General features: G+C 45.2%; 1 long non-coding RNA gene across 6 annotated transcripts; it reads left to right on the top strand.

Moving 5' to 3' along the window:
• Positions 1–4283: 4283 nt before the first annotated feature.
• Positions 4284–23029, top strand: LOC121069890. 6 transcript variants are annotated; one of them, XR_005819726.1, is made up of 9 exons: positions 4301–4404; positions 10557–10727; positions 10840–10951; positions 11082–11227; positions 11310–11395; positions 12439–12625; positions 12863–13043; positions 18195–18391; positions 19614–23029. It is a non-coding gene; the product is annotated as an uncharacterized LOC121069890 (long non-coding RNA). The 6 variants fall into 6 exon arrangements; XR_005819728.1 differs by having other exon boundaries at positions 4302–4404; positions 12480–12625; XR_005819727.1 differs by having other exon boundaries at positions 4291–4404; positions 11310–12625; positions 12894–13043.
• The last annotated feature ends 142 nt before the right edge of the window (positions 23030–23171 follow it).

The following is a 23171-nucleotide window of genomic DNA, read 5'->3' as shown; positions in this document are numbered from 1 at the left end:
TTTTGTACATGCACCGGCACATTGCTTGGCCAGGGAGCAAGTGAATGGCTGGGTAAAGAGACCGAGCTTCACTGGGAGATGATGAGAGCTGTTCTGATGCAATGCTTCCCCGTGGTTTGTAGGAGTGCTGTCACCCGGGCAGCGCGTGCTGAGGGTGTGGTGACATTACGGGACGGAGCACAAGCAGAGACGCCTGTGCTGCTGCCAGCTGAGGCCTGGAAGTGGTAGTGGGGATTGTCAGAGGCAGGTTTCTAGCAGGAGAGGCAGGGGCTGCTAGCGCAGGCAGCGTGCCCAGCACACACAGCACTGCCAGCTTACTGACATAGGGCGTGGATGTGCCCTTCATGGGTTGCAGCAGGCCAGGAGATCCTTGGTCAAGGTGGGAAAATAGGGCTGTGAAGAGAGAGGGACTATCTCCAAAGGACCACATTTTCCCTTATTTCACATCAGATGGCTAGACCGATGATGAAGCAATGTAGACCTTGGTGTGAGGTTTTCATTTCTTTGTTCCTGATGAAACTCAGGTTGGCTGCACAACCAATACCAAACCCAGAAGCAAGAGGCCTCTCCAAGAAAATACTCAGTTCCAGTCTATCCCTCCTGGAAGCTGAAGCAGCTGCCGAGAATAAAATTAAACGATACTACAGTGTGATATGAGGCTGGAATCAGGGGCGCTGGCCAAGCCTGAGAAAAACTGGCCTGAAGAAGTAGTAAAAACAGTGCGGATTCCAGCAGGCTCTGTCCAAAAGACAGGCTCTTAAACAGGCTGCCTGTGTATGGTATCAGCTGGAAGGAGATCCAAGGCTGGATGCTGGACAGTGGCGAGTCCGTAGGTGGGCCGTGGCTCAGTCCTTGATTGCTGATGGGCAGGATTATCATCTTTCCCCAGCTCCTTGCTGCCACATCTGTTTGGATCTGAAGCCTCCTGGGAGCGGTACCTGCTGTGTGAGGGAAGGGTCAGGGGTGGGCAGGGGGAAGGTGGTGCCCAGACCCCCCTGGCTGGGGACTGAGTGAGGGACGAGCCCACAGGGAGGTTCTGGGGTCCCAGCCCCAACCAGCTGCGGCCAGCACCGAACCATTCTGACCAGAAACAGGGATTCTGGAGGGGTATTTATTTCTGCCTCCCTCCCCGGACCTGGGGCCAGCTTTCCCACCTTTACCATGTTGCCAGCAGCTCTCCTAGCGCCCCTGTGCTCAGCTGCTTCTCCTCCCAGTGGCCCAAGGCTCTCCTCTAGCCCTGCCAACCTGACCATCCCGGTGATGCTTTTGCTCTTTCTCCTGCTGGTGGCTGAATGGAAACAGTGAGTCCCTCTTCAGGGAGGGATGAATGATGAAACTAAGACTTGTCTGCCTCTCCTCATGTGCTCCTGCCCTGGGCTATCACACAAGCTAGACTACTCTGCCATAGGCTATTTTGCTCACACTTATTATTCAGCATTACAGGAATTCACTCATCTGTTTCAATCCCCTTTTTGGGGAAAGCAAGCCAGGTTAGAGCATTTCATTGTGCTCTAGTTCAACAACTGCTGGCGGACCACTGTTCCTTGATATAAAACTTTTAATGAAAGATTGTAGTTTTTGCAGGAAATCTAATAACAAGCAGTAGCAGATATTTCAAGACCATCTTCGCTGGATTCATTCCTACCTTGTACCAGTGCCATTTCTGTATTGGAACAGGCCAGCATTTGTTATTACGGAAGAAATTCATTTCATTTGTGGATCTGGGAGTCAGAGAAGAACCCAATCTTCCTGCGGAGGGGAATCATAAAATCTTGCCTGGACTGTATATATTTCTGAACTGTGCCTGACCTCTGGCGCGCTCCCTTCACAATGTGGAAAGGAAAAAGAATTAAAATGAAGAAATAAAGCTTGACTCCAACAGGGACAATGTTATTCATTTTCTTTTGTTTTTACACAGCAGAACCAAAAATAGAGTTTTTGTCCATGCAAAACATTTATTGAAATCTTGAGATTTCTCATCCTTCTTCAGGTCTGGCTCAGAGTAAGAAATCAAGGAGTCTTTTCTTTTTCTTTTATTTCTTTATTTTTTCCCCACATCTGTCAAGGAAATTAGATAAGTTGATAAAAAACATTCACAGTTTTACCTGTCTTCAAAAGCCACCCAGCTGGCCAGACTGCACACTAATCGTTAACACCTAGAATTTCTGCATCTGAAGTAATTTCTAGCCTTTCTTACCACTTTTTTTTTTTTTTTTTTTAATGCCAGATGAAATGCTCAGTATTTTTGGGAACAGTTCAGGTTATTTATTGGGATCACAGACTAACCATGTGTGTGTGTGAATGGGAACTTGAGGGCAGGGGAATTCCTGGAACGTGGACGAGGAAGGAGGAAAGTCAGCGGATTTATCTCCTTGGAAAGGGCCAAGCCGAGGCAGTGCAGATGCTGGAGCTGTCCAAACGCCACACGGCAGAGTCTGAGGCAAACCTCCGGGGAGGTCCCCATGCTGCTCACAGACTTTCCAAGTGTCAGCCGAGAGCGTGGTGACGAGATAGGGACAACCCAGCTGGCTGTCCTGCTATTGCTCATGTCCTCTGCTCCACCTCATTGAGCACAGAGTGCTTGGGCACAGGTCTGGGGACACGGGGGGATGCCAGGGATCACCAAAGGAGTGTGTGCTAATAGCGAAGTTCCCTTTGGAATAGTTTTCTAGAGCAATAAAATAGAAATATAACTTGCCTCCCTGCCCATCAGCTGAAATACTAACTTTTCAGAGAAGTTACTTGCGTCAGATCAGGAAGCTTTCTGATGTAATTTGACTCTTTTTTAACTTTTTCAGTTCTGTCACCTTGCTTCCTGAATGCCTGTGGATTCACTGCTTGCATTGAACCCCCCAGCACCACTGTCTTCCCACATGCATGTTCCCTCCTAAAAGTCTAACAAAAGCCAGGCACCAAGGGTTCTTTAAGTAGGTACCACTTTCCAGGGGGATCCCCAGATCCTTAATCTGGGATCTTCTGGGCTAAAGGCACAAAACTGGGCTCCTAACTGCAGACAAAACTCCTTTAGCACAAGCTGCTCGCAGACACCCATCTTTTCGGATGTGTCAGCCACTCTCAGGCTGCTTACCAGGAGCACTGAGGAAATCAGGGGGAGGATGTGAAGCACTGCAAGAGGCCCCTTCACTCTGCTCTTGTAGCTGTAATTGCTGCCTCTGCCACTTAGCACAGCCCGTCTCTGCCCAACTCCTGCTCCTCCATCAAGCCCCACTTCCTTTCAGCTGCGATCTCTTCACCCCTTTCAGCTCATTTGGTTGTTGATTCTCTCCCCACCCTCAGGTTTTCTCCTGGCTCTCCCACAGCAGAGGTCCTCTTTCAGCCTGACTCACCCAGCACCGAATGATTCCTTCAGTCCCATCCCCATCCTTCCATGGGGGGCTCCAGGGGCACCCTCCTTTGGTGCTGCTACCTCTTGCATTTCACAGTGCTGAATCCCCTCCTCAAAGATTCCAGTCTTGAACTAAGAACCCACTGAGTTTTCTTCCCAAAAAAGCAGAGGACCAGATCCCATGTCCCTACCAACCCACTATTCTCTGCCCTTTAAATAGCATCCTGTTCTGCTGATGCCAGTAACCAGGCAGTAGTAGATCAAAGAAGGGCAGGTAGAGGTGACTTTAAATACTGTCGTCTAATACCACTATCAAATTATTTTTTTCTTCTATTTCCTAAAGAGGTCACTCAAAAATTAAGAGTGAAATATTATTAGTGCACTGTGATGAACAACAGTGTTTATTGTAGTTTATGATTCTCCCTATTCCTCACCCCATCCCCCTGCTCCAACCCTCCCAGAAGTTCTTCAGGGTCTTCCTCATTCCAGAAACTTCCTTTAACTTAACAAACACAATCCTTGAAGCAAAATACATCTCCCCTTCAACATCATCACAGAAGGATACTTAATATTTTAACTTTTTGTTTTGATCTTGAGTGAAAATAAGTGAAAAAAGTCTGAAAAGTGTATCCGAATGAAGAGGAAGACTTTGAGAAAAGTCTGGCATCAGCTAAATAGCAAACATTTCAAATATTAAAATATTTAAATATAAACAAAATACAAACACCTCTAAGAAACAAAGGGGAAGAGCAAAACAATCAGCATACAGCATAGAAGAGATGACAGCATAGAAGAGATGAAACCTCCTCAACAGCTGAACTCAATGAGCTCCAAATGCTCCTACAGGTGATGGGAAATGGGACAGCCAGGGAGGCTGCATAAGGTATGGCTGATGGGTGTAGCTTATAAAGAAGGTTGGGACATGAGGGGAAGCTTTGGTGGGTGTTTGGAAGGTGGGTAGGAGTCTTTTCTTCTGGCCAGATCACTTTGGTTCTCTAGGTGATGAAGGGCTGAAGGCATTTTAAGCCTTAGCTGCTGTACAAAGGTGTAACGAGAAGGTATTTTTAATGCTTTCTGGGGAGAAGACATCTATGGTGGCTGTCTGTGTGTGTATCGACTTCCTGGGTGCTTGGGGTTGGGTCTTACCCTGAATCTCTTTTCCAGTAGAGACTGCAGCTACCTAGTGATAAATACCGGCTTGCAGTAGCAAGGGGACCTTGCTGCCCTGGTGTACATCACTGGCTCCTGTGCTCTTGGATAAATAGTTGTTACAGTTCCTGCTCTCCTCTCTCTACCTGCTAGCCCCCTCTCTTTGTCAATCACTCTTCTCTGGATTCTGGTTTCTTTACAACTGCTGTACTGTGATGCTGCTTCCTTGGTGGTTTTCTCCTTTTATTTTTGTCTGTCCCCTTTCCTTCTCCTTGCTGTAGTGCTGGTCCTGCAGGGAGAGTGAGCCTCGTCGTGGCTGGTGCATTGCTTCTTGCCCTCTTGCCATGCCTTGGCAGTGAGAGTGGTCCCTCTGCTTGTGTGAGTCTGTGGGGTCTTGACTAAACTCTGACAATGGGAGGTGATGGGAGAGTCTTAACCTGTCTGTGTGATGCCTTTATTGTCATCAGCACCCAGCTCCCTAAATACTTGAACAAACCTTTGTGCAGGTTTTGTGGGGATGATATGTGTGTAGAAATGGTCAGCTGTGGGTGAAGTTCCCTCCTGTGTGGGAATGGTCAGACATCCTGTAGCTCTTACACAGACATTACTTAGGGCTCGTGCTGCATCCCCTGGTCCCAGTGGACTTTGCTTTCTGAGCACTGAAGGCAATTTGGTGAGGTTCCCAGTGTGGCTTTTGGGTAGAAGCTTTCTGACTTAGTTTAAGATGTCTGGAGAAAGGTTGAATTTAGATTACTGCCTTAGGTCAAAGCTAGCTGCTCCATTGACTAGCTGAATCCTAGAAGAAATATGTTGGAGACCTCAATGAGTAGCTTAATAAAATGAAATAATTTCTCTATTACATTCAGTTCAAATTTATTAAGGTTATTATCCTAAATGAAGAGAATGAATATTAGAAACATACTTTTGAGGTCTATAACTGCTCTCAGTCTATTGTTAAAATACTATTCAAAATGTAAGTAACTGCCAGGGCACTCTATTATCAGAAACAATGACCTGCCAGGATAACAGTGCAAATGGCTGAATTTAAATTTTTGGCCTAGCCTGGAACAAGAAGAAATATGAAGTACCTTTTAAAGCTGACCTGCAATGCAAGTCTTAACTCCACTGAAGAATTGCTTTACCCACTCACCTCTTCCCATTATCAAATGTAAAAGGCTTTTTGAAAGACTTTCCTTCATTAGGTTAAGTAGAAGGAAAAAATCTGCCTAAACATTTTATTTGAATGTGTCAAAATGAAACACTTTGTCTTCCTATATATATAATGTGCTCAAACAATTCAGGACTGGTCTTTCTTATGTTGGCTCTGTGTACTTGGCAAACGATGCACTTGGAACTTATTTTTTCAAGCTGCCCTGACACAACTAAGACAACATAACTATGCTGTCATGCTCCTGTTTCATGTATGAGGCAAGTGTAGTCAAGAGTGTGCTGCTTGGCAGCCACAAATCAGTGGGGAAATTGTTCTTTTTCTAAATTTGAACATTAGTGCTGTTGCAGCCCACATCCTAGAACTGAAACTGGGAATCAGAGTCCCTGTGCTGGTGATATTCAAGTGTGTAGTGAAGAAATAGCCCCTGCCCCAAGAAAGCTTGTGGTTATGACCTTCCCTCCCTGTGTTTGGGAGCTGGGACAACTGGGTTTAACCTCTGAGCCTGTCCTCAAAAAGGAATACTGGCTGGTGCTGGCTCCTGCTCTCCTCTGGTCACCAAACACCAGCAAGTCTTTGGGTTGAGAGCTTTACCCAAAAGCTATACTGGGAACCTCATCAGTGCAAGCTTGGCTCAGGTGTCTGTGCAGATAAACACTTGATCTTGGTGTTTGAGCCACCCGCTCTGGGGCTTTGAATGTGCCTTCAGGAGTGCAGACATCCATGGGGTTACTGGAAAGGAGGCAAACACCTCACTGAGGCCCTCTGGATTATCCTCCAGAAATGTTGGCTCCACTGATCAGATGTCTACTTACTATGGGTCCTCATGGCAAGTTATATAGTGTAGCAAAGTCATTGGAGTTTAAGACTGCAGTGTGACCCAAGTGCAACTTCATTCTTAATGGGATTTGCATGTTAATTAAAGTTCAGTAATGACTTGATGCATGAGATGGAGAATATGACAGCTTCTGAGGGCTGCAACAATGTAAGTTTGAAAGTGTCAGAGAAATGGGGATTTTATTTTAACCTAATGCAGCAGAGTCCTGACTACAGGTCAGATATTCCATAATTTTCATTGCAACACAGGGTGGAAATTATCTGTAGATGTGCACACAACTGCATGCATGGAGTTAGATCTTGTGCTGGAAGTACAAGGTAAGAGGTAGCTACCTTGTTTCTTGGCCATCTGCTGCAACTTACCCTTGCCAGGCACTGTCTGCGGTCCCATCTATCTACATGCTGTCTTCCCAGATTGGATTTTTTCGTAGAAAAAAAACATGCCCTCCTCATGAGAGGATTTGCTCTCTTTTGGGTAATTTCTGCACATGATGAACTTTGGGAGATGGACACACTACTCAGGTGATTGGCAAAGAAATGTGCTCACCAGCCAACACCGGTGGGTAGCTGAATCCAAACATCAGTTTTATTTTTAAGTATTCAAGTCTTCCAATGGAAAATGTAACCCTGGCCTGAAAAAAAAGAAATGAAAATCCAGAACTGTGTATGAGAAATCAGTTGGAAAATCAGCCAGTAGGCTGCAGTAAAACACTCTCAAGGCAGAACATAATGTACTGCAAAGCAGGAAAGCCAGACTTTTACCCGTGCACCTGTTGGGTGTTGATGCATAGAGCAGTATGTGCATGCTCCATCTATTGTAGACCTGGTGGAAACTATCACAGGGAGGGAGGGGAAGAAAGAGAGAACTGCTCCTCTGTCTTCAGATGGTCCAAACCTGCCCAGCATTAAAGGGGAAATTTTAGGAGCTAACCTGTTCCTTGGTTCTTGAGGGTCACATCTTAATAGCCATCTGCAGCCAGGCCTTGGATGACTCCAGGGGCTGCAGATGTTCCTTCTCCTCCACAGCCCATTTTCCACTCCTAAGGAGGCACTGAAGGCTTGGTTTATTGCTGTGATGTATATACATAAACCCAACCAACTTTAATTAAGAGCACTGCAAAAAGTGCTAAAGTTCAGGAAATTTAAAGATTAAGGCCAAGAGTTTGTTTTCACACGTTCTTAAAATGAACAGATTGGACTTCTCTTAGAAGTAATTTCCCTTTCAAAAGCAAAAAAGATATTTATTGAAAAGTGATTAAAGTTTTCCCTGATATACCAATTTCATTCCAGTTTTGTTAGGAATGGTTTAAGCATTCTTTATGTATGAATTTGAGGATTAAGGAAGATGCACAGCAAAACTAATCTGCTAGTTGCCCATAGGCAATGAGTTTTTTCTTAGGGAATGAATCAGTGCTTCAAAGACGTATTCAGCAAATAGTCTAGTTGAAAAATGGCTTGTTTCTCTCTTCTGGGCAGCAAGCAAGCTTGTTGCTATCTTTCCTACAAGCAAAATTCTACAAGCAAGTTGAATTGGTTCTTTTTTATTACAAAAAATGAAGAAGTTGAGCTATAATTTAACACAGTGATTAAGCAAGAGTCACTGCCAAAAGAAGTAGTCCTGCCTGCCCTGTCTGCTCATTCCTTTTTAATGGCACAAACTTCTGATACTGAGTGGTGAACTGGACTGGGAAACCAATCTGAGATGAATCTGATCCTGTGAATATGTTTGGGGGCAGTGGAAAAGCAAGTCTGGAACTTTCTTGAAATATACCATATATGATTTAATGGATAATGATTTAATTATATAAATCACACATGGTTTAAGGCAACACAAGACACTGTGTAAAAGATATTTACTACCTGCTGAGGAGATCTAGGCAGCTGAGATTTTCATTCAGTTACAAGGGATGCTAGATCAGATGCTTTTGAGTCTGCTGTCAGCTGTTACACATCTTCCTTTCTGGACTGATGTATCTGACTGATCTCTGCTGCATCCCCACCACGTGCTAGCCCTGATGCTTGGCTTACCTTTGAGCTGCCTTAGAGCTAAGCTGGAGGAGAAAAAAGAACTCAATGGGGAAGCAAGTGGCTGTGAGCCCAGCTGGGCTGTTTGACTGCGTGCTTAAAAGGAGACTGGTGGGGCACTTTTTCCTGGCTGGAAACTCAACAAGGGATGTTTTTGTTGCTAATGGATAGTTGGGCAGAGTCCCTGAAGCCTGTAAGGCAGCATTGACTTAGATCAGCTGGTGATTTGGTCCTCATATTTCATTATCTGTCTATTTCTCCATTATTCTGATAAGCATCTCGGAGTGATCTCTTCTGATCTATTTGCGTGGTATCAGCTCCAGAGGCTCCCATAGTCATGACTTAAAAGGACAAAACCAGAGTTGAATTGATCCTGAACGGAGAGGGGAAAATGCACTGCTTTTCTCCTCACCCCAAGCCAGGATGAACAGTTATTTAAAGCATTTTGTGAACTTTTAACTGGAAGGGATATGGAACTGTTTCAGTCTCAGCTGAACCCAAACCAAGACTTAGCCAGAAGATGCACTGGTTCAAATCCCAGAGGACAAATACTAAGTTATAAACATTTGTTTAAAATTCATGGCTGCTGTCAACATGCTCACCAGATAATTTCAAAGGGGATATGTGTGAAATGCAGAGACAGAGCCAGTGTAAACTTCCTGCCATTAAAATTCAAATGCCTGTTTGGAGCCCCCTTGCTTCTACAATATTTGATCAATTCAAGAGAGCAGGAGCAGGAACCTAGGATTTGAGCCAAAGTTATGGTCGCCTTCTTTGCTCTTCTGAAAAGGCTTTATTCAGAGATGGATGAAGTCAGTCTGAGGATGGGCCTGTTTACCAGTGGAGGTTTGTGTCCTTGGTTGCTGCAAATCCAGGATGTATCAGTGGACTGGTGCATGCTCTCTTCTAGGTTAACTGATCTTTTCTAAAGGTATGCTCGGTAATAAGTCTGTATTTGAGCCACCAGTCAGAGATCACAAAGTGTATGAGAGGTGGAATTATTCAGATGGATGTTTGATCATCCTTTGCTTCTATGTGATTTAGTGTCTGGCCTCTTCTAAACCAGGTGAATGCTTCTGCTTCTCTCAGAGATTGTCAAAACTTCAGGTGGATGTGGTCCGCTGCCTTCTTCACCTTGATTTCTTGTCTATGCTGATCTTATGCTGCCTGGTGTCTTGTGCTGGGCTTGCTAACACCTCCTGAACCTTCGCAGTCTATGGAGCAGCTTTGCATCGAGTCTTGTGTCTGGAAGCTGCTGTCCCCTTGCTGTGCAGTCTCTCTCCAATCCTGCTTTTTGTCGCTTTTCTACCTGCAATCACTTGTCTTCCATTGCTTAATCCTCCAAAACAGTTTGCAAAGGAATTGCTTCTAGATGCAAATTTGCCCCAGGCCTGTAGAACTTTATTCCATGGCTTCAAGTTTAATAAGAAACCATCTTCATTAGGACTGAAAATGACTTCCAGTTCCTCCCAGTCCAACAGCTGTTTAGCTTCATTCTGGCTGCCAGTTGCACACACCTGCATGTTGCAGCTGTGCGTGCTGCTAAAACACTGTATCGACAGCCGAGTAGCCAACACCTGGAAGACATAAAGTATTTACAATTCGGAACAAGAACAAAACTCCCTCAATAAAAATACTTGTAGGTGATCTGTAGTCTTTCAAGTGGCTGATGCAGAAAACATTTTTTCTTCTGATCACTGGGCTGGGGGGAAGATGGAAAGCTAATTTGTTAGCAGGCCTGCTTGCATGTTTGTGAGCAGTGGAGGTAAATGCCCACCAGCCTCTATGCTTGGGAGAACAGACAGACGAGGGAAGTTTTAGCAGACAGGAATTCGTTAGGCTGGAAGCTCAGAAATGAGGAGAGCAGTGAAAAGACTTGCAAAAGGAAATGTTGCTTGGGGAATGTCCTAATGATGAGGACAAATCTGATATATTATAATGTCTTCAGGGAAGTTGTGGAAGAAACTCCCTTGCTTGAGCTGAATTTGGCCCTGCCTTTAACATGGGCTTCATTTTTTCTGGGTTTTTCAGAGCGGCCCTCGTACCAAAGTGTTTGCAGTACACAAGAGACTTTGCAGAGCGCCTGTATGTGGGGGGTGCCTGGCTCCTGTGGACTGTCCTTAGGAATCAAACCTTGTCTTGAAAAATGGCCCTTAAATAGACACGAGGATGATTTGACAGCTTGGATTCACAATGAGGAAGGTGAATACCTGTACATCACTAAGGCAACCAGAGGCAGAGCAGGGAATTGAGCAGCTTCTGGATCCACCAAGCACCAGGCTGGACTCTGACCATATTTTCTCTTACCCTGTAGTCTGCCCAAGGATGATCCTGTACTGACTGCAAGGTTGTGGGGTAACAGGCTGGATCCTGTGTGTTCCTTTCCTGTCTTGGAGGACCCTTGTTAAAGGCACAACAAGAAGCTGGTAAGTCTGTGTAAGTACAGCTGGTTCCTCGCTGTTGTGGAGCAAAGCATATGGCCTAGTGGTGGAGCTGGTCAGTGCTCCCCTTGCCAGGCTGTTTGGACCAATTGGTGTGTGTCCTGTGTTGGAACAGGGTGACTGTCAGATATCACTTGGAAAACTTTGGAAGATACCAGCAGGAGTCTTCATGGCAAAAGGCAAGTGAAGACGAACCTCTTCAGAGATTAAGCACTACTGCACAGTGTTGCAAAGGAATAAGGACACAGGAGCAGTAGAGGTGTAAGCAAAACCCAGAAAATGCTTCTGGAAGTACGTGACTTAAATTGACATGGGAGATTTTTTTTTTTCCCGCTCCCATCAGGTTGGCTCTTGGAAGTAGGGGAGGAAGAAGTGAAGTCCCGTCCATGCAGCAGACCTTCCTGTTGCAGGAGGTTGCTGGAGCAGGAGGTATCAAATGAGTTTGAAACAGCATGGGTGACTTTAGGGACAATAACTTTCATTATGGTAGGCCAACTGAGTGTTGTCTGGATGGAGCTCCTCTGCTGTCATCCCCTTGGTGTCTGCAACCATGAGGCTGGCTGCTGCTTCCACTTTCTAGCATTAAGTGTCTTTAAATAAGAGGGTAAGGGGTGTGTGTGGGGAGAAACTGAGCCCTGATGTAATTTTTCCACCCATTTCCCTTCCTGGAGAGGCAGCAGGCGTACTGCAAGCTTTCAGAGTGAGCAAAAGAGCATGGGTGGGATTTCTATGTGTTGAAATTGGCTTGGGCAGTGGAAGAGAAACTCCACCCTTCTGTTTTCTGTAGTGGATTTTCTTAGCCTTGTTTCCTCAGGCAATGAGGCTAATGAAATTACAGCGCCTTTCTGTCAGCCTCCCTAATAATTTTTGGGTCAATTAGACCATTTCTCTAGGATTTCATATGGAAAAGATGTTCCAAAGGATTTAGGGTGGGTGGGATATTTCATGAGATGAGTCTCACTCTGGAGGCACTTCTTTCCAAGAAAAAATTGGACCTCCAATCTGAACTGGAGACATGCTGTAGATGGCAATGGCTAGACAAGGTGAATCTTATGTTCTAGAAGTTCCGTGAAAAGAAAGGGTTTATTGTTCTCATTCAGATTTTTTTTTTTAAAGTAAAATAAGAGTAATCATTTGAAACTTTACAGGACTGTCAGGTTGATTGGTTTTCATCAGTCTCCTGAATTCATGTGAATTCACAATGAATTCACCTGTCCTACCACAGAGGAGCTGCAGCAGGCTGTAGCACCCTGGTGCAGTGGCAGAGGTCCCCATGGATGGGGTTAACAGACAGAGTTGAAAAGAGGCAAAGGTGCATATCAGGGCCCTTTCATTACAGCAGACCGTGGATTTATTTGTGCAATGTTTTTCTGCTGAATTACTCCACCACCCAAACTGGAGCCACTCAAAGTAGGAGAAAATGAGCTCTGTCAACGTATGAGTTTTGTCATGAGACTACTTGATGATTGCAGACTTCGCTCCTTTGGAGAATAGCACTTCTTGCTGCTGGTAGGGCCTGGTCCTGGAAAAGGGGACATCCAGAGTGCTGCATGCCTGAGACTGTCTTCAGCACGTGGACAGGTTCTGTGATTGCCCTGTTCACTCATCTCACAAGGCAGCAGTCTGCACCCCCATATTGCTCAGGAAAGGAGATGAGAAGTGAGTGTGGTGGTCCATTTTCCCCTTGTAAGGTATTGTATCATCTCTATGCCCTTATTTAATGATCTTATTTGGATGGTCTCGGTGTGGGGATGGCATCTGGGGAAATCCTGTGTCTTGATGATGGGTCTGATATCACTGACCTGTGGTGGACAGGGCAGGATTGTTTGGAAGAAACACATCGTTTTTGTGTGCTTTGTATGTAATGTAATTTTTCTCTGAGCCTCCTTCCCGAAGCCTGTTGAGGCAGGAGCTGCTGCTTTGCCAGGCCCGTGTGCAACATTTAACGCAAAAGGTACTGCGAGGAAATTGAGCAAGCATGGATATAAAATGTGAATGGAAAGGATAAAAGATGGCCTGCCTTCCTGGAAAATGAAGTCTTCATTTCAGTACTTATGTTTTGTCTTCATCACAACAGGTTAGCTTTTTATTCCAAATGCTATTTTTAGTAGGGGAGAAAAATACTAAAAAATTTAATGGAAAATTTTCTGCCCGCTGTAATCCCAATTTTGCATGGACACAATTATGAAGATTCATCTAGGTGACTGTCTGGTCTATACCTCCTGTTTGTTTTTAAAAATTCCCATTTCAAATGCCTCTTATGCATTTCTATTATATGTAAGTCTGTTAGATGGATAAGCTATTTCTGACCTTCCAGAGCAGTAAACCTCACAGCTCCCTTGACTCGGTCTGAGAAATTTCCACTGCTTGACATATTAAAAATATATGGAAGTCTGCAATGAGAGCAGATTAAGCTTTATGCCTGTGGAAATTCATTTAGATAACTCCAGATCAGCTGGTGCATGGAAAAATCATTTGAAGAAAAAAAATAAAACCACTTCTGAAAAGCACAGCTGATGCTGTATGCTGAGGAGGAGGAGGACTTTTTTATAAAGCATCTTTCATTCCCAGAGCACTTACCAACCTATATATAGAAATCATTTCCCTCTTCCCTTAAGAGCAGCCAACTCTGGGGCGGAATGCTACAGTTGATTAACTGGGCTCAGCATTACCATCTAAGAGCTTAGCAGAAGACAAAACTTAGTCCAGCTGGCTCCATCTGACTGTAGACTTCTCCTTTATGCAGTGTTGAGGCCAAAATTGGCACAACCTCCATGGCCTGGTGGTTGTGGGGTGACCATAGTGGTTTTATGGGGACTCTTTAGTTGCAGGGTGCTTAACAGATGGATGCTAGGCCCCTAGATGTGGCATTGGACTTTGAGGTATCTGCATCAAGCAGGAGACAGCCTTGAGGAGGGATCTTCTTTGAGAGATGCCTTCTGCATATGCTTGCTAAGGACCAAGTTATCCCTCGACTTCCAATTCCTCCCAGGATGTCTCCATCTATTCTACTGTGCAGACATAACTCTGACCTGTTGGTGTGCACAGGGGACTGGGGACAGAGCCAACCCTAGGGAGTCAGTTGTAACTTTGAGCAAGCAGCAAAGGGGTTTGGGGAGTTCCCATTTTTATGGGCTGCTCTCCAGCTTGCTTTAATCATTGTTAAATGGGGTGGGGTGAGGGTGTGGGGACAAATGATGACTTGGTGGCCCCTTGAGTCCATTCTGCCCTGGAAAAAAGAATAAAAGGAAAGTCTGTTGGAGAGCTGGCTAGTGATGGATTCCCAGTGCCACCAAGATTTGGGAGGTTCAATTAATGTTTAAGTGTCCTGCTCTTTCTCCACTCCTGGGTGGAGTCCTTCGCCTGTGACACACTACGGGCAGCTTGTCTTGCCCACTCCTGTATTTCTGCATGTTTCCATATCGTTTCTGCTGCTGGCTCAGTCTGAGAGCTTTTCTTTCCTGGCTTGTCTTGTGAGTTAACAAGTCATGAGAGCTATCAGTCTGGCCTGTGAGTCCCGTGGTAAAGCAAGGCCCTCCCTCACTACCTGAATAAGATGCTTGGGATGCATTTTCTGCCTGCAGACTTCTGCTGGCAGAAGATTTGTCTCTGGCTCTGGCCATTCTCCACTTTCCAGGACTGCAGCAATAATTCTGGAAACCATGACCCCAGCAGGTCAAAGCTCGATGCCAGAGGAAAGCACTTCCCTGGCTCTTGTCAGCTGCTCTGGGTTGTGCCTCTATTCTGAGGGGCTTTCATCTGCTCTTACAGCCTGCTTACCCTTGTGTTAAATACTGGAGCTGTTCTCTTCCTGGGTCAAAAATCATGCCTCTTGACACGTGCTTCCCTGCCTGATGCCAAGGGGTGATGCTCACCCTGTATTAGGGTGAACAGAGTGGGGACAGTGCTGAAGTTTTATGTAGATTACCTCGTATTGGCTGGCAGAAGATGCTATCAGGTAGAAAGGGGGACAGAAAGGTATTGTTTTTTTTTGACACCTAAAATCTCATGGCGGGACATCTGTGTATCCATTGGACGTGGGTGGGCAGTGAGGCTCTTCTTCCATAATGAGCCATAGATCTTTATCCTTGGCTGTATTTCAAGCCTTATAAGAAAGGGTTTGTATTCCTGACCAGCACCCTCTGCACTGTCACATAACATCCAAACACTGTTTCTCCTGCCTATTCTGCCATGGGCATCCATGTTTCCAGAAATGAAAAAAGAGGAAGAAAGAAAAACCCATTGGACTCCTGTGCTTTTTTTTTTCAGTCTTAACTCTTTTCTTTTCCTTCCAGTTTCCTTCACGTGTTTTATAAGTTATAGCCACCTTCTCCAAGCCTTGCTGCTTCCCTGTCCTCAGCCCATCACAGCTACAACCACACTGCTGCTCCTACAAAACCTTTTTCCTGCTTGTCTCAGAGCTGCGGCCCTGCCTTGACCCGGACTCTCAGGCTGACCTTCCAGCTCAGGCCTGCTCCTCCCCACAAGGCCTCTCTGGTGGTAACTCCCCCCAGCAGCGGAAATGACTGCTGTGGCCTTTCATTTTAGGTATAAAACCTAGAGTTTCTTTGAAAAGAACCCAAGAAGCTTTCTGTCTCTTCTTGATTTCAATTAGTCACTGAAAATTGGGAGTAAAGAAAGCAGCTTGCTCCTCTGCCTTAACTACAGGAGAGCTGCAGGGAGGGACAGTTTTGGGGGCGAGCCCAAGCCCTGCGTGTACATGGTCTTTTGGAGGCAGGCATGAGGCCCTTTTGCCTGTTCTCCTGGCCAGCTGCACACCAGCACAGGACTGGAAGCTGTGTAACAAGGGTAAAAGCAGTTCTCTGAGCTAATGATCTGTGGGATCAGAGGATCAGAGCTGCCTGCAGGCATCTGGTAGGGCTGGTTCGCACCTTGCTTGCAAGCAGCCTCTGCAAAAATACTCTGGGGTATTTTCCAGAGGAAAGCACTGTGAAAGATAGTGTGGTGGCTTTGCAGATGCCTTATATTTTTTGCTGATGCTCAAGCTAACAGCTTTATTTCTGGCTTGTTTGACTGTGCTGCCATTGCCGGCTTTCCTCCTGTGCTACTTCTCCTTTCTGCCAGTGGAGACTGCACAGAAAGCAATGGACTTGGTTTCTTAAATACAGAGGTGACAAAGTAGGCAAGGCGATGCCATCTTCTCCTTGTGCCCCTTTTATTTTCTGCTGTTAAGTTGAGGGGGGAGGGGAGGAAAGCAAAGGAAGTTTACTACATGGCTACCTACTATGAGACCTGATAAATCTGCCAGACAATTTATTTGATCTTTGAACCCTGGGGTCCCTTGGAGACAGGCTTGGAGGCCTGCAAAAGCAATCAGAAAGAATATAAAAACCTAATGAGGCCTGGACTTGATCCCCTTCTCCAGGTGAAATTTACAGCAGCTGGCAGAGAATCAGAGCAGTTTAAAAATTATAAAATGTGTGTGTATAGATAGCGTATGAGAATGCATGGAGTCGCTCGGGCTTTCTGCTGTAAGCGCTATCCTTTGTGCTCGTGGCATTCCATTTTAACAGTGGCCCCTGTCTGGATTTCACAATATCCTGCTGCAAAGGATTTGTTTAAAAGAAAAAAAAAACACACAACATAGTGTTTCTTAGATTTAGCATCTTGTTCCAGGCCTAGCTTTGTAAGACATTCCCCCAAGTAGAAGGAGAGATGTTAAATGTCCCTATCTGACTTCGGAGCACAAGTCCCATTAACTCTGGTCTGCTTTGTTGGGGGTGTAGGATTGGAAATATTTACCTTGTTCCCTGTGCCAATGTAATGAGATGGCTTCAGGAGAATCAAGGTGGCTGGAGAAGAGTCTAGCAGAAGTTTCCTTTTGTGGCAGCAGTGGTGCTGTGTTACTTGTGCAATTTCACTCCCCCTGCTGTAGCTCTGCCTGATGGGACTGAAAGTTGTGCGGTATATTGGTAGATAATTACATAAATGCAACTGCCTGCCACAGCTTTTTGGACACAATATTAATTAAAGGTTCAGAAACCTGAAGATTTGGGCTGAAATCCATCTGAAGTAGTAGGCAGTTGAGATTTTTCACTAGAGTTTGCTGTTGTCAGAAAATTTTAAGCTGATAAAAACAAGCTTTGTGTTGCTTTCTTTCACTGTTGTGGAAACCTTAGTTTTGCTAAGATCTTAAATGGAAGGGGTACACCTGGCACATGGAAATTACATTGACAGTACAATATCTGAACATAGTGAAATAACCAATAGTATTGTGGTATCTGAGAACCTTCAGCCAGCACCTGGGACAACTGTCATCTGGCCTTGTTGCTGATTGTATGGAGAAAGGCCCACCAGTTTCCACCTTCATCTTCAACAACAGGATATCCAGATGGGTGGTGACTCCACAGCTTCCAGGCTGAAAGCTCCCCTGTTTGTGAGCAGGGTGGCTGTGTGAAATACAGGAATGAATAGGATGGAGCTGGGCACAAAGCCAATGGAAGGATGGGTCAGCTCCATCAGAGATGGTGGCATGTACCTTATAGTGACAATCGGGTAGGGTAGGACATGCACCCATGTTTGCTCCCACCTCCAACTGTGCCCGCCACAGGTGGTACCAACCCAACTCCCTTTTCCTAGAGGTTAGGGCACCCACAGCCTTGCTTGCAAAGTAACTTGTGAGGATGGTTCCCAGCTTGCTTCAGATAGTCAGCCCAGTAATGTGCAAGCTCAAACCTACCCCCAGTGACAAGTTAGTTTTGGCTGCTTGCTTGCTGAAGGTCAGGGAGCACTCACATGACACCTTCTTCTGTCATGGCAGTGGCAGAAACTGTGAGCAACCTCCCTCACCAGCAGCCTCCCAGCTGGACATGAGCAGGACTTCTCAGCTGCAGCTTTGTTTTTCACTGAGAAGTGCACAGTGGGTTCAAAGGAAGCATTTCTGGAATTTGTGTTGATCTTGGACAAATTGTTCAGATGGAAATATCCAACCCTTTAAATATCATTGGGGGGAGGTCTAAAGAGCTCATTTCAATCTTTTCAACCCAAAACTTTGGATTGGAAGTGAAGTTCTGTTTTCAAAATTTATGTTCATTTTTATTTTTAATAAAAGCTTTTAATAAACTCAAGGAGGAAACAAGACATTTCATTTTGAGTCTGGTGATGGGCTGTGTTCAGCCCTACGGTGACACTTTTATGGCTCTTTGGTTTGCTGAAAATTTTTAAATATTTCTGTTTTGTTCTGACCTGAAGCAAATCTCTTTTCCAGTTTCTCAGATTTGCTTGTGAACTGAGAAATCAGAGATCTGCAGAAAATAACAGCACCAGCTGGCTCTGCTCAATGCCAGCAGGATCATGACAAAACCAAAGGCTGTTCCTGTCTGGCGCTGGCACCTACTGCGCTGAAGTGAGACAGCAATTCTTCCTGCATGACAGAAGGCAGGGTCTGGTCCAGCACCCGAAAAGGTCAGTTGAGTCACTGTCTTGAGCTGGCCTTTGCCCTGGGAGCAAAGCTCCAAGCACCAGCTCTTTGGTGGATTGTTAATGTTGTAACTGGATTGGGGTCCAGCACCTTAACTTGGAGACAATTTTTTAATTTTACAGAGTCCAGGAGTGTTTGGCTTTCAGGCATGTTTGAGGAATGGCTTAATCCCATCTCTTTAGCCTAGAGAATGAGCATGCAGCAGGAAAACTGGGCTCTGTATCTAATGGACATGGACATGAGAAATCGCAGGAAACTGAGTCATTTGGCCACCTTGCAAGATAGTGTTTAAGACTATTGCTTCGTTAAGCACCCTGAGGCCTCCAAGCCAGTCTAATTGGCTCTCCGAAAGTCCTAGGGAGCTGTTTCTTACATGGGCTGCTTTAACCTTGTATGGTCCTCCAATTCCACTCCACTCTGCTGCTTTTCCAAGGCTCTGTGGACAGGACCTGACGGGTTTGTACTGCAGAAATCCTCCAGCCAGCTTGATCGGAGGTGGCTGCAGGATGTGGCAGCTCCCTCCCACTCCTCATTGTCCCCATAGATGCTGGGGTGTAAATAAGTGAGTGGGGAGAGGTGCAAGTGCTCAGCTTCTGCCCTGCTGGGGAGTTGAGATGAGGGCAGGACATGTGGCCTGCTCCTCAGCTGGGAGCTGCTGCCAGATTGGGCAGTTTAGATGTAACTTCAGAGAATGAGGTAGATCTGAGCAAGCAGTGAGATTCAGTCGTCTTAAAATTATTGCACACTTAAGGAAGGAGAGATGTTGGAGGCAGCTCTGACCAGGCATGAGACTGGAAATCAGCTAAAAAACTCCTTTTCTTAAAAAAAAAAAAGCCCACAAACCCTCACAGCCTGTATTTTCTATGGAAACTGTAAAAGGAGTCCCTGAGCAACAATTGCTCTGTCTGCTGTAGCATTTCAGAAACATGCCCTGGAAAGTCTACTGTCTCCTAATAGCTCACTGGCTACTAAATGTAAATGGCCAAGATTTATTTGGGGTGAGGGAGATGAAAGGGAGTCAAGTTTATAGTCTCTTTGCATTTTGGTTTGTAACAACCCCAGGCTCAGGCAAATGGAACTGCCTGCAGAGACTCTCCTGCTCTGGATAAATTTGCAAAGCCAGAACCACAGTGAGAAAGGGCAGGGTTTCGTTCTCTCGATACCATTTACTGACATTCCCAAATGTTCATATGTCTGTTGTTACAGCCCTTGGTGCTGTAGCGTTTGAGTGTCTCTCAAACACTAATTAAAGGAATGAATCCTCCAGACATCCCAGCCACTGTGCAGAGCTGTCGGCTATGGTAGATGAATGCTGGTTTGACCCAGGGGATGCTGACGCTGTTCATTAAACTACTGACTGCATCCAAGCTTCAGCCCTTGCTTGGAAATGATCCGAACTACTGAGACTCCTGCTCTCCCCCGACGCCTTCTTGGAGTGTGCTCGCAAGTCCTTGAGGAGCTGGATGCTACCATTGCTGGAGTTTTCCCGTAAATGCAGCTTGGACTGGAAACCATGTGGAAATTCCCAGAACTAGCAGCAGTGGTTTAGATATCCCAGATACCTTTGTGCTGGAGCAGGGAAGGTGTGCTCCTGTACTTACGTGTGTGTCAGGAGAATTGGGAAATGCTCTTCTCCTGGTCTTTAGCACTTCTGGGGTGTCTTTACTGAGGGGCAGTGGGAGGAAGTTGGGAAGTTATGGAGCTGTGGCCTCCAACCCAGGTAAATGAGTGATGTGATAATGCTGTGGCCCAAGAGTCAGCTGTGTTAAAGCCCTCATGTTTGAAATGGGATCAGCAGACCAGCAACTTGAAGGAGGAAATCATATGTACACCACGACCTGACCATTGCCTCCTGAAGACCAATTGATATCCTGCCATCCTTAAAAACTGGTGCAACTTGTAGGAGGGGAAAACCTGATAGACATCCATAAAATGGGGGCAAACTGACCTCTGGAGATGCCCCTCTCTGGTCATTAATCCAACCGCTTGGACTCCTTACGAGCTGCAGAGAGAAAAGGAGGTGATGTGAATCCCACCCAGAGTTTTGAAAGGTAGCTGCTCTGATTTAAAGCTCCAAGCAACCAAAAGCCTAGGGTGTCTCGAGGTGCATAGTTTCAGCAGTTAATTCCCCACATTGTCAGAAAACTTCCATTTCATTTCAGTGCTGAATTTGCCTCCTTTTGGCTTCTGACTCTTGGATTTCATTATTCAGTCATCAGCTGGCTGATTAAAGAGCTGTCTCCTATCAAAAATCTCTCTTCTATGCAGGTACTTGTGGGCTGTGATCAAGTCACCTCTTAACCTTCTCCTGGATAAGCTATTAGCTTGAGATACTTATGGCAGGTTTCCCAGACCTCAAACTGTACTTATAGCTCTTTCCTGAACCGCTTCCAATTTTCCTTTTTATTTTTTTCCTCTCCCCAGTGTCTTTTCTGAAATGGGGACACCAAAATGCGACAGTGCCTCTGGTCAGGTCTCACAGCTACCATGACATGAGTAAAGGATGTGCCATCTTCCTTATCGTACTGGCTTGTTTATACTCAACGGCTGATGCTGGGAATCGTATTGTCAGTGACCCCAAGAATGTCTCGGGATTTGAGACTCTCTGGGAATGTACTTGCTGAATGTGACCTACTTTCCTTGTTCCTGGAATTTCAGCCCGGTAAGAGGAAAGCCAGCCCCTGGTTGGGGCAGACAGGTCTTGATGAGACCAAGGTTCAGCTCCCTGTCTGCCAGAGGCTCCTGGAGCAAGTCCAGCTGAGTCCTTTGGGGCCTGATTGCTGGGGTGCTAGCATGGGTGTATAGCATGTGTGGTTCTGATTTGGGGCAGCCATGAGCCTGTTGGAGTCCCTTCCAAACCTATTAGTATTAATCTCACCTATTCCCTTGCTTTCTGCCTGCATGGAAAGGGTGACTCGGAATGGCACAGATGCAATGGAGTTGTGGCTAAGAAGGCAGTGGGACTGGTTGCATTAGCTACAGGAACAGGTATTAAGTGGCAGGAGACATTTATTTGCATAGTTTAGGTGGAGATTCCAGAGGAATAATGCAATATCTCTTTTCACTTTTTTTTTGTCATCTCTAGACTTCAACAGCAATTATTTGGTATTATTTTACACTGTATACATTAGATCAAGAGCAGATTCCCTTTTCAGATCACAGTGAAAGCATGTGCATATGGCATAACCTCTTCCTGATTGCAATTATTGTGGAAGAGATCACTTAACTGGTAATGTAGTTTGTTTTCAATCAGAGTGGTGTGCATGCAACAGTGCTCTCAACAGGCAAGTTTAATGTTGGTGCAGTTGGCTTTCAGTCTTGTTTGTGGTTCTATAAAAAAAAGATAGTGTGTGTATACATTACATATACATAAAATGTTATCTAATAGTCCATAGTTGATATATGTAATTAATATGATGTACTTCTGCATGTTTGACAAGACTTGTGGTCCATAAGTCTGTTAAATATTATGATTTACACTATGCATTACTCTGCTCTTCACTCTTACATAGGGGCTGTGGAACAGTAGGCAGAAGGGAAAAGGCTATTGTTTAGCAATTGCTGTCTAGGGGGTAGTTGAGGGAAATGTAAATTATTATAATTACATATTTAAATGTTTTCAAGGTTGCCTAAAACCACAGCTTCAGAAGAATAGAGCTGGGTAATAATTCTAGAGAGAGCTAAATCCATCCTGAAAAATACTGTTTTGGAACAGAGTAGAATTATTTCAGGTGGAAGTGAGAGATGGGAGGGGAAAAAACAAAAAAAGTTAAAATCCCTTCATCTTTGCTATGAGCGAGTGGATTTCTTAGTACAAAAAGAAAACAAACAAAAAAGCAACCCTTACAACAAAACAACAACAAAAACAACACAAACCCCAACCACACCACCACCAAAATATACCAAACAAAAAAGAACTTAGCTGTAGCTAAGTCAAGGAGGCAGCGAAGTTGAGCAGAAAGCTCCTGCTTTTGGGCCAGCTGCCCCGTTGCATGACACCGGGGCACGTGCCCCGCCTCCCTGCTTCGGTCCAGCCAAGCTGGGTGAAGGGAGATGGGACCTCGTTTGGAGACACCAGATGTTGCATCTGGTCCTTGGTTTCCTGGGGCGGGTTTGGCACCTTGAAGCTACCTTGGCCTGAGATGGGGCGAATACTTGAGTGAATCGGACGTGCTGTGTTTACTTCTGCTCAGCATGTGCCCAGAAACACATGGACAAGTTGGAGAGAGTTAAGAGGATCAGAGATAACTGAAGAGCTGGCGAGGCTCACTTTAAGAGGAAAGATGTAAAGTACAACATCTTGCGCTGGATCATCTGGGGCCCGTGATTAAATGTTAGCTGGAGAGGAGGTCCCAGCTAAAGCTGGGACTTGATAATGGTTTAACAATAGTGAAGATGTCAACGCCGTGGAGGGTAATGTATTGCTTAGCGTGGTCTAATGAAGTTATAACGATGAAGTAATAGGATGAGATGAAGAAGATTGTTTAGGCCATCAGTGAAAGCTGTTTGGCTTGGAATTGTCCTCTGTGTGTGTGTAAGCCACATTGACTGCAGCTTTTAATACTAAAATGGGCAATATAATTAAAGGCAAGAACCCTCATTAGCTGAAAGATGGATGTGGCGGTCCAACAGGTCTGTTTGGTTTCTGATTTTTTTTTTAAACCAGAGAGTTACTGCAGACAATAGGTGAAAATTTATTCTCTGTGACTTTCCAGGCAAGGTTTTTTTTCTTTTTTTTGTTTTCCAGGTGCAAATATTTGAGAA

Source organism: Cygnus olor, chromosome 4 (assembly GCF_009769625.2).
Source record: "Cygnus olor isolate bCygOlo1 chromosome 4, bCygOlo1.pri.v2, whole genome shotgun sequence".
NCBI classification, from domain to species: domain Eukaryota; kingdom Metazoa; phylum Chordata; class Aves; order Anseriformes; family Anatidae; genus Cygnus; species Cygnus olor.
This window is presented reverse-complemented; position numbering and strand designations above follow the sequence as displayed.